The sequence below is a fragment of the Diadema antillarum genome, unplaced genomic scaffold (assembly GCF_040938485.1).
Source record: "Diadema antillarum isolate AM-2024a unplaced genomic scaffold, OU_Dant_1.0 seq00000754_RagTag, whole genome shotgun sequence".
Lineage (NCBI taxonomy): Eukaryota > Metazoa > Echinodermata > Echinoidea > Diadematoida > Diadematidae > Diadema > Diadema antillarum.
This window is the reverse complement of record NW_027271647.1, coordinates 500,511-512,720: the sequence shown is the minus strand read 5'-3', so window position 1 is coordinate 512,720 and position 12,210 is coordinate 500,511. Positions and strand designations below refer to the sequence as shown.

General features: G+C 39.0%; 1 pseudogene; it reads right to left on the bottom strand.

The window, feature by feature from the left end:
• Positions 1 to 1,479: 1,479 nt before the first annotated feature.
• On the bottom strand, positions 1,480 to 9,250 carry LOC139738564 (dynein light chain 2, cytoplasmic pseudogene; annotated as a pseudogene).
• Positions 9,251 to 12,210: the final 2,960 nt, after the last annotated feature.

Sequence of the window (12,210 nt, the reverse complement as noted above, 5' to 3'; positions counted from 1 at the left end):
CCTTCACCTCCCTGGCCCCTTCGACTAGTACAGCTGGACATGCATAAGAATTTTGCATAAAATAGATGTCTATACGCCGGGAGAAGATACTGTAACACCTTACTGGGTTCTTCTAATCCTAATGGAGCTTTGACAAAATTTCATCAGTGGAATTACTTTTTAACTTAGTCAGTCTTTGCTACATGCGTTCTTAGGACAAGAGTCGTGTGAAATATGTGTGTTCTTGCTTGCAAACGTATCAGTCATGTGCGGAAGATGTCTACGATTTAATGTCAATGCTGGACGCAACGTCAGCCGGGTCGGAATTATCACTTTTACGACAGTGCTGTCGTTTGCCAATTTCTATCAAATCTTCACTCATCAATTATTGTATTTATTTCGCTTTGGGATGACACGTTTTCGTACAATTTTGTCTTGTATTTCTCTTGTTGATGACGTGATAAAACACTGTTATGACGTGCAAATGATATGTTGTATGATTATTGTACATGTATGCATGTGTCGATGTTTTTTCCTCCCTCTGCACCAGAACACATCAAGCAGCGTCGAGGTCCCACCTGGGAACATTGAGATACGGTGCCGTAGGGGGCGCTTCACGACGGGACGTTGAAGTAGACCGTCGTTTTCCACTGACTACTTTTTTTTCTTTTTTTTATACTCATTCTTGAAGTTATCCATGAGGGTGTTTGATTTTAATCTGTGAATACATAAATACTCTATGTGCATGTTCAAAAATTAATTTTACAGGTTTGTTTTGACTTTGAGGTTATGTAGTCCAGTGCAATGTATAGACCTACTTCTTTTTTTAGAATTGAATTGGTGGGAAAAGAAAAAGTGTTTATTAACAATAAAGCAGAGCAGAGCACTATTGTAGAATCACTAACTAGTGTATATGCACAATGCACCATGAGTCTTAATCATACATATCATTACAGCCATACCCATGTGCACTATACATGCATGTTTTAGTCAACGCCTTTGAAGACTGAATTTTCTGAACACATTTTTGCTAATTACTGTAGTTCTCTGATAGTGGCATACAATGCTCTACGTACGGGTATCTTTGGATCGTTTTATAGTCATTAAAAGGAGTTGTACATTACGGAGTACTAAGTAACTGACATCATTGTAGTGCTTCTTCAGTCTTATTGAGTACAGGTTACAGTATGGTGAATGTTTCGAGTCGTGTGGATTGTATTATGAGAATATTTGACAAGTTAACTTAGGTCTTTCCCATCGCTGCATTTCTCTCTCACTGGAAGAACTAAAGGTCACACCAAACCTTTTTTTTTGTTTTTACCATGTACAATATATTATAGTACACGTAGTATGCTTAAAACATATACCTATGTACATTAAAGGTAAACTGTGTACTGTTGAATATAATGTACGTACATACGATGCATGATAACTCCACTTCTACATAAAAACACGCAATTACTCATGAAGGAGAAAGAGGACTACCGAAAATTTGGCCTTTAAAACATTTTTATTTTTTCTTTAAAAAAGAATCACATACACACGAAGCTGACACCAGAGGCTATTACCAATAGGCGTTGTACAAAATACACTATTCATAATCGTTATCACCTCCACTACGAGACATTTTTACATAAAACGTAACGACACTGAACACGTTCCTCTCGCAATGTAAATAAGTGAGTTTTGCCTGATACCATCCGTGAGTGTGTGAAAATAATACACGTATTGTTACTGATTGTCGTTCATTTTTGCACACTTGGAAAGCGAAGTAATACGCGCCTTCACATTATTTATGCATTCATGTTCAGCTAAATTCTGATTAGAACAGAGAAAAGGAGTTTTCTATATAGGCCTAGGCAATATCACTGCATTAAAGAAGTTTTTGTTTGTTTGTTTGTTTTACACCATACATGCCTAAAACATTTGTATGTGAGAACATCACGTCAGTGTGTCGGAGAGTAAAGCTGCATATATCGGTACACACATCAAGGAATACTGGGCACTATATAATGTACAGTGAATTTAGCATTTACAACTTGCAACGGACGTGGAAGCGTGCGCGTGAAGTGGCGCCCTTTCGTAAAGTGGGTGTGGCACTTGGGAAGCGAATTTCGTTGCTACATTGCATGGACTGAAATGACTCGCATGGTAACTCCACATAGTGTTTTATTAGATTTTTTTTTCCATCAAAATCTTGCGACATATGTAGCTTTATCGGAAAAATTCAAAGTATTTTACACACAGAGCACCAATTCGATTGATAAAGGCTCTATGAAGAACAGTATGTAAAAGGTATGCATAATTATGTATCTCTATATCTTTATTTTCTTATTCACCACGATGTAGAAACCCCTTACAAAATACAATCATAAACTTTATCCATGTCGTGTGGGTAGAGTATACGTTCACAACTAGCTGGCAGATGGGTGTGGAATACAAATTACATGTGTACAGTGTGTCTGCACTGAGCTGTGGCCGAAGGTACATGTGTATAGGAATACTGAATGATGTCAATGCATAATGAAGTCACTTCGCAGATCTAGGGACCGATATACAGTAATCTCATGTGGTCTTCCATTAAGCTACACTAGCAAAGGTGCAGCGAACTACAATGTACAAGTGTACTGCAAAAGCCTTTCTGTCGTCTTCTTCCACAGCAGCATCTCAGCACGTGATTAAATCAGCTATGGCCGAGATCTCCTTTTATAACGTGGCCACGGAGGCCACAAATGCCACGGTCCCATGCGCAGCAGATAAAGTAGTTAAGGTTTGACTTTTCGGACGCTTGTACGTGAGAACCGCGATTGGTGCAGGACTAATATTTATAGAGTCTTTTAACCAAAGTGTCTAAAGAGTTGGTTATCATTGTGGTGTTTGGCAGGACTGGGGCAAGCAAGCCTCCAGCGAAACTTATCACATCAATTTTATCCAGACTTGAAGAGGAGGACGGCGACCTGTCCAAGGTAGAAGTAGATGAAGTGCTTCGTTTCGTGTGTGACGTAGCTGCCGAAGTTCCTACCCACAATGCAGTGCCAGGTCGGGTTGTACTTCTTGTCGAACTCCTTCTTGATGTAGGCGGCGATGTCCTTCTCGATGTTGAACTTGTCCATGGCCTGAGTGGCGCACTCAACGGCGTCCTGCTGCATGTCCTCCGACATGTCGGCGTTCTTGATTACGGCCTTGCGTTCAGACATGGTGGCTGGTCTTTAATATCTGCAAAAGATAATTAAAAATGAGACGAACGAAGAACGTAATTAGGTATGTGTCATGGGCTTAGTATCCACACAGTCCAATTAAGGGTGACGTGTGACAGTTACAGTACTGCGTTGGCGGAACCAGAGAGGGGCCCACCGGGCGCGCCCCCTCTTTATTTATTTATTTTTTAAACAAAAAAAAAAAACAAACAAACCCAAAAAGAAACAAATGGGGGTGGGGGCGCCTCCCTTTAATTTTGTAAAGGCGTCTCCCATTTACGGAATTCCTTTTTTTTTTTTTTTTGCCCCTGTACTATATATTATCGCAGCGGTCAAATTATTTTGTCTCACTGTATTTTATCGATGTAAATCAGACACAATTCAGCCGTTCGGCTGCGAAGTTTGATCAATAAACCATTCCATAACATAACATAACATAAATCAAACACCATTGTATAATTTGTAACTTTAGAAACATATTCTAGACCATGCTTCATTTTAAAACGACATAATACATGTCCTGGAATGATTCTTTCCACCCCCTCTCTCTTTGCAATATATAAAAGCAAATTCTTTAATAAAATAATAATTACTTAATACTTGTGGAACAATTTTTTCTAATAAGACAGAAACCTTGAAAACATTAAATTTCTTTTGAAAACTCCCCTTTTCATCCATCTTCCTCATCTCTTTCCTATAAGTTCTGTTCTGATTTTTTTTTCGCTATTTGAAATATCCCACATATTATAATTTCACGTTTAATCTTTATAATAAAATGACATGAAATAAGGTGGTGCACAATATTGGATTAATGATTTCTAAAACAAAAAGTTTCGCTTGAACAGGAATAAACCATAAAGGGAAATAAATATGCATGGGAAAAGTTGTGGGGGAAAAAGAACAATGCGAGTGGGGCTAATGTGTCACTAAACCTGATGGGATGGGATTATAGTCGCGGCTACGCCTCTTGTCAGGGAATACACTAGTTTAGTAACCTTTGTCGCTAAGTAAACGAACTGCACGTTGACCGAAGTGAACAGTTTCTTTTGAGCCCATATTCTGAGTAAACATTGTGGATAAAACGAGACCAACCTAAGAATACTTATCTAGTTTACCGTTCCCAAAGAAGAAAGACAAACTGGGCGTTGCTTAGATCGACGGAATGTGGTGATTACAAAATCTTTGCGCGACTAGATAATATGGGGGTGGCATGGTGATGAATATGTCCACATGCAATATCTGAAGAGTTTGTTCGTAAAAAACGATAAGTCCATATTTGTCAAATGGAGATAGTTGCAATTAAAGGTCAAGAAAAATAGAGAGAATAATAAGAAAATATTTGCTTCTTTTGACCATAACCTCAAAAATATACCTTTATATGTAGTGACAAATATATAATTTAAAAAGTATTATTTTGTACTTTACGACAGAGACCATACTTCAAAATCTTCAAAAATGGACTTATCGGTTTTTGCGAACAAACTCTTCATCTGTTTTTGATATTAAATTTTGTTTCACGAAACAGTACATTGTTCGTATGTACTGTTAGTGATGGCTCTACCTCAAGATTATCATAGACGAAATGCTCAGGGTTTGTTACTTGAAGTTGTGTTTGGTATGGGCGATCTGCGTCTACAAACGGGAAATGCTCGCGAGGATAGGATGATATGATCTAGGCCATTTATATTCGATAATAGTTCCATTTGTTTAATCTCCTCTTGTCTATAAAGACGCGAAAAGTGCTCATGAGGATAGAATATCTTAATTAGCATCTTAATTCTTATTCATAATTTAGTTTGTTTATTCTCCATTTGAAACGACTCGTTATTCTTGCCAATGATTATGCCGTCCTTCTGTAGTACAGTGTGTATAGGAAAGCAGGGAATTAAATCCCAATATGCACGGACGAGCGATATAAGTTTATGTATAGAGGGAGGGGGAGAGAGAGAGAGAGAGAGAAGAGAGACAATGAAATAGTCAAAAGAGGCGGTTAGACACAGAGAGCAAGGGAAATATTACCGCACAAAATAGCATGACAGAAGTGACTAGAAAGATGTTAAAGGATGGCACAGTTTCGGTGGAGATGAGAATTGGGCTTTTAACTTTTTGCGAGATACCAAGAAATCACTTCTGATATAGTACAGAGCATACCATTTTAAGAGGAATTCAAAGTTTATTTGATGTAAATCGGGTTTGGAATGACTGAAACATCCAAAAATAAAGTAAAATAAAGCGATCGTAATAAAATGTGGGTCCCACACTTTATTAGAATCTCTCTGTTTTGGATATCTTAGCCATTTCAAAACCAATTTTAATCAAATAAACGATGAATTCCTCGTGGAATTACATGCTCTTGCATATTTCATAAGAAGTTTCTCATTATTTCACCAAAAAATGTTAGAAACCTGAAATTAGGTCTCAACCAAAATTATATCATTCCTTTTAAGGTCCTGTTTACCTTTGGGAGCAGTGAGTTAAACAATGTTCACAATATCACATTTGATGCATATGTGTATCACAAAACATCCTACATGTAGTAACCATATAAAATTTGTGCAATAAAGCCTAAAAATAAAAGGAGATATGAGTATTTTTCTAATTGAACCGTAATGTAGACGGTTTAGTCTGGAAGCATTGTTATTATTGTTCACATTTTGTGTGTTTAACAATACCTAACATCGAATATACGGATTCAAATTGTTACAGTGGTTGTTTCCATCCCTAACTCACATTTTAGAACTATTTTAAAGCACTAATGCTGGGTTTTAGTTTCTTCTGCAAATGGTCGTTTAGATTATATGCTTTTAAGTGATAAATACATAATATATCATTATTAGGCCAAGTAAAAAAAGAAAGTAGTTTCTCGTCCGGGTTTTTTGAGCAAGGCGATGAGGGAGGTCCTTACTATTTGATATCTTACTATTTTTTCAAGGATCGTCAAAATGAAAGTAATATGTGTTTCTCGTCCGGTAATTCTGAGAAAGGTAACGAGAGAGGGCTTTACAATTTCCTATATTCAATTTATGAAATGAAACATCACTCTGGTAGCTGTGTTATGAGACCAGGTCCCAAGTGTACGTCTTGCCTGCACTCTGTGCATTTTCAAACAAATAGATATATGTGCCATACTTGAAATGAAACTTCATGCATGCAGAAATACATTTGCTTTTTCTTTCCACTACAGATGTCAAGGGAAAATGACCATCTTAATACTGGTATTTAGTGTTGTAATGGCTTTTCTGATACCAGTGTACTTGCAATTCTGATGTATTGTGCTATTAATTGAAACAGGTATAAAACATGTCTTTCAACAAATGTACGACTGAAATAAATTCCATGATATTCAAAACACTAGCTTTATTTATTGGTGTTTGTGACTTTTTGTGTCCACACAGCTGGTATGTATATCTGCAGTTCTTCACAGTACAATTGTAGCACATTCAACTGGAAACTGGCTTGTACAATTGCAGATGGATGTCAAAATGATACTGATATGGCATTCTAGCATTAAACGTTTAAAGATGTTTCTTCATGTTCTAAAAAGACATTTGATAATCACTCATTATTTGGATGATGAATGATTGTATAACAGTACACACTACAGATGATACCACTCACGGCTGTGTCCGTGAATTTACATCGTGAAGAAAAGTATCCCGCAGAAATACGAGACAAACCAGAATCCGTGGAAAAGTTATTTATTTTGTAGATACACCCATTTAATAATTCTACATTTGCTGGAAAAGCGCATTCATTTTCTCTGCAAAATAGAATGTATCGCCGTGACAGACCAGGGGATGGGGACCCTGGACAGCTACAAAACACGCACACTTTGCCGATATACGGTGCGGCACGGCCACTGCACTGGCACCAGGGAGTCCTGCTGGCACCGTACCTTCCGACACTGCACACACATGCACATAGTCACAATGACATGAAAATGTATACAAACTCGATACCGTACAATCCTCACAAGCATTTGTACAGTACAATTCATCCGCTTAAAATATCAGAAACGGGGAAAAATACGAACAACGCGCGAAATATGCGTGGAATAACAGCGATTGTTCGTAAAAATGTTGCCGCTATCGCGTTCACGACGTACCGAGTGCGCTGTACATCACAGCCCAGTAGGCCGGCCCGCCGCGCCGCCCATCCAACTACAGTGCAGTTCGACTGCTTTGTGGGTCATTCCTTCTTGCCGATCGGCCGAGCTCGCAGTGTGAAATGCATGCGTTATAATACACATACGCACTACACACAGAAGCTACAGCTGTACTACAGTCTACAGCTAAGTAGAGGACGCAAGGCGTAAAAATTAGAAATGAGACGTCACGATTGGTAGGTGAATTGTCGATCTTTTTTTTTTCGGCGGCCGAAAAAATAGTAAATATCAAAAAAGTCGATGCGGCAACTGAAAATCGATGCGGGCGGGGAGCGGGCTGGGACGAGAATTATGAATTTCTTGGTATTTTCAGCGCCATTTTGAAAATAGTAAATAGTAAAAAAATCGATGCGGCGGCCAAAATCGATGCGCGCGAGGACGAGAAACTGGTTTCTTTTTTTACTTGGCCTTATACATCCTTTATATAAATATAATAATAAAAAAAATGTCATGTATTTACAACATTAATGAAAGACTCAAGAGCTAGATGAAAGGACGAACTGAGACGGGTCAGAGAAAAGAAAGGAAAGGAAATACATAGTCAAGAAATGCAAGCGACCAGGAGAGACAGTCTGAGAGCGAAGAAGTAGATCGAGGGAGAGAAGAAAATAGAGAGACATAAGTATAACAGATTGAATACTGTACACTTGTATATCTTATATGGGAGATATTGAAGACGCGAGGAGGTCATGTGAAGGTCCGCGTCCGTTTAATATGCGCAGTCTCTAACGTTGGTGACAGTGGTTACTAAGCTAAAGTCATCAAAATAATAACCTGTATGATAATATGTTACAATTAGGGCACGCCGCAAGGCTTACCTGCCTGCACAAGCTATCAGTGGCGACGCAAGAAAGAAACTGCAGGAGGTATATGCACTATGAAAAAAAAAATGGTGCGTGCAGCTGTAACCTGCATTACATTAGTGTAGCGAATACTGTATAACACTCCATACGGCTGACTCATTCGACGTCCGCGGGGCGGCGATACACGTGCGACGCCCAACGGCTGGCACTTTGCGTTGCTTCGAAAAATACACATTTAACACAAGAAAATCAAGAAACCTTTCTTTATTATACACTGTACTCGCAATACATGCGGACTAAAATCGACTTGCACCTCCTCGCGTCGTATGCGATGTAAAAATTGGGAGGCAAGTCAGTTCAAAATCCATTCATATAAACATCGTCAGATCGATAACAATTAACAAGTACGAGCTGCGATTTAGCGCATTCACGCATATCAAATTGGTATCACGGGAAGTACAGTGTACAATGTGTGTCGCAAATTCATATCTGGGGTATTGTGCTTGTACTGGGCGCGAAACGCGCAATCGTTGGGTTTCTCTTTAGCCTTAAAAAAAAAAAAAAAAACAGAAGAAGACTCATTTGTGTGTGTGTGTTTGGGGGATGATATACAGAAAGCGAGATAATTATTGTTCTCGTCTGCGGAATTATATAATGGTGTCGCAAACCAGGGTGAGCAAACGATTCACCAAATCGTTGACTGTACCATATCATTTGTGCATGCGAGAGCAGACTTCAGTCAAAATGTGCGCGAGGCGCGGAAGCCAGGGGGAGAGAAATAGATGTACATAAATATATTCGCCCAAGATGTGTGAATATATCCTATATGTTTCAATGTCTTGGTAGGAGGGAAACCGGTTTCTTATACAGTAAGAAGAAAATATCACTCAAACTCACCAGTGGCAGTACTGTGAAATGCAAGAGGAAACTGGCAGGTGGATGGCAGAACCAAACTCGACGTTCCTGTTCGTTCTCAGTGGATGAGATTCTAAGCTGAAATTCTCAGTGCGGAGGGGATCTGAAATCGACCGAATTGAATGCGGGGCCTGTGATTTGTGATTGTGTGCAAGGATCTCCAAAAAGCCCTTTACAGCTTCGCGCTCCAGACTAAACCCACTGATTGATGCGATTGGATACGTGCCGACACGCTCAAATCCGACTCCTTAGCAACCGCTCCAACAAGACTGCTGCGAAAACGTCGCGCCATTGGTGGAATCGCTAGAACTGCCGTAGCTTGTAACAGTAGCTTGTAAGCAAACCCACATAATTCGCCTTGCGTCGTCTTGTGATCCGCTACCTGTCGATCTGAACAAGTGGTATGTTGTTCTCCGACGGAAAATATTGTCTTCTCTCCCCCCCCCCCCGTCCTTCCCGTCTCTCTCGTAGCTTGAGGGGGGGGGGGGTGGGGGAGGGAGCTAGAGGGGGTCGTTTTCTCACAGGATATAATGTTTCTCTCTTCTAATCAAAGATGTAGATGAGAAAACTTGCTGATTTTTTGAAGCTCATGCATAAATGAATTTTACACTCTGTGATAATGATACTATAGTATAGTAGTTTGGAAAATTGATGAGAGAGGATGTACTTTTTCCCTATATCGATCCAGGCAACAAAATAGTCTGACATAAATTTGTACAAACCATTGTTTCATTCAGTGGAAACACATAACCAACACATGACATACATGCACACATCTACACAAACAGACATACAGACAGACAAACAGACACACACACACACACACACACACACACACGTACACACATGGATGCACAACTTTAAACAAAAGATTACTGAGTAAGTAAATTAATATCTAAAGTACACTGTATGCCTATATACCTGTAATTTGTAAATGTGAAAGACCCGCTATTCATCCCCCCCCCCCCCCCCTTGTCATCCCCAAGCTATGACTGCCATTTGTTGTTTTGTGCCTTGGTCCAAAGTTCATTTCAGACAATAATGCCGTGGGGACCTTTATCCATGATAAAATTCTTCTTACTGCTTCAAAGGGACACACATATTCTTTCCGTCCTTTTCTATTTCATTCTCTCACTCAGTCTCAGCTCGTTTCTTAGCATCCCGCTAAGTTTCTCCTTTGTTTCTATCCTTGTTCTTATTACAAAATGTATATATTTCCTTAGAAGGCTATACTATAGTACCCTACACTATAATTTTAACATCATCATCGCTTTTGCTATAGATAACATATATTTATTGTTATCATCAAAACTTTCCACACTTCGCTCAGACTCTTTGCTTTTTATATGGTTGATAATTTCTCTACATCGTGGATATCCCCATAGTCCCTATATAGCCATCAAGCCATTATATGTTACAAGACATTCATAAATGGGTTACGACTTTTTCCGATATTTATCTCTCCTTTAATACCCAGGGCAAACCTGCAATATCAGTGACAAAATTCCAAACGTCTCCTCCTCTCCACCTCCCCCCCCCCTCCCCCCCCCCCCCAAAAAAAAGTGAGCAGGCAGGGAGAGAGAGAGGGAGAGAGTATAATGGAGATCGATCTTTTTTTATAAACAGAATCTAGTGATCATGGTAGCTTATAACCGAAGCTTATAACAGTGCCCACCCCCCCCCCCCCAAATCAACCGCTTTTTCACTTCGAATGCTTTTGGGACAACTATACACCTTCATGCCTCGCCACGTACGAAAGTTTGTTCGATTCTATGACTACAAGTAAAACACGCCAACTGCGTGTATGTTTACCTCTCCGTCTCTCTCTCTCCCTCTCTCCTCTCTCCTCCCCTTCTCCCTTATTTTATTATTATGACCGCACTGTTTGACAATGAATTCGCATTTAATGCCCTTGGAACGAATCCTCTCAAAACTCTCCAGGTATTTCCTTCCTTCTTCTTTTCCTCGTATAAGTACAGTTGTGTTTGATTTTAAAAAAATCAACAACAACATCATCATTGGCACCATGCATGTAATGTGACTAATATGAAGGACGAAAATGAAAAAAAAAATGAAGCCGGGAAAAGCGACAACGAATTCGGGAAGTAATGCAAAATTTCACTCCACCTTCAGGTTAAAATTTACCAGAAGAATAATGTCAAACAAGGAGAAAATTTTTCTGTACATGTGGGGTGGAGATGGAAGGTTATACACTGTATTACCTATATACGTGTTTTCGCAAAACCGATATATCGGTCATACATTGCACATTGCACACAAGGAGAGGTGATTATACTTATACAGTCACTTAAAGATAGGCAACATCATTTCTCGTCGACGAAATATGGTATGCTAGAAAATGTCCCCAACTCAACCCCAATCCCCCCCAAAAAATAATTACAATAGAAATAGAGAGAGGACAAAATTTATTGCAACTGTAGAACAATATGTTGGGGAGGATGATATACTTTTCTTTCATTCAAGACAAACTATAATGAAGACGCAAATAGGAATCTTGGAACTCCGGATGGAATATCATTATACTTCATCTGATTTGAATACGTGGCATTGTGATGCCGGTTACAATTCGGTATTTCGAAAGTTCGTTATTCTGAAGGTTCGTTAATCGATCTGAATATGAAAAAAAAAAGATCGCCATACCGAAGGTTCGATAATCCGAAAACGAAGTAAGTTTCGTGATTCCGATGGTTCGTTAATGCACACCTTCTCATTTTCGGATTTACGAACCTGTAGAAAAACGAATCTTTATACATTTTGGGCTGAACAAATCTTCGGAATAACGCCACAAATGATCAGATTAACGATTTTTTTTTCATTTTCGAATTAAAGAACATATCGGTAGGTATTATAGGGAATTTGTGTGTCTCGGAATAACAAACATTATAAAATTTTTGGATTAAAGAACCGTAGTAATAACGAACATTACCCGCCATATCGATATCATTGCTTCATGAAATCAGGAACTTACAAACTTAGATATTTGGTGCTATTGTGATAAACTGTCACTGTTCTGTTTGTTGATCAAAATCAAAGTCTAATTTTGCCTTTTCAAAGAAAAAAAAGTAATTAACCCCCCCCCCCAAAAAAAAAAGAATAGGAGAGGAAAAAGTTGAAAACAATCGTGAATTTC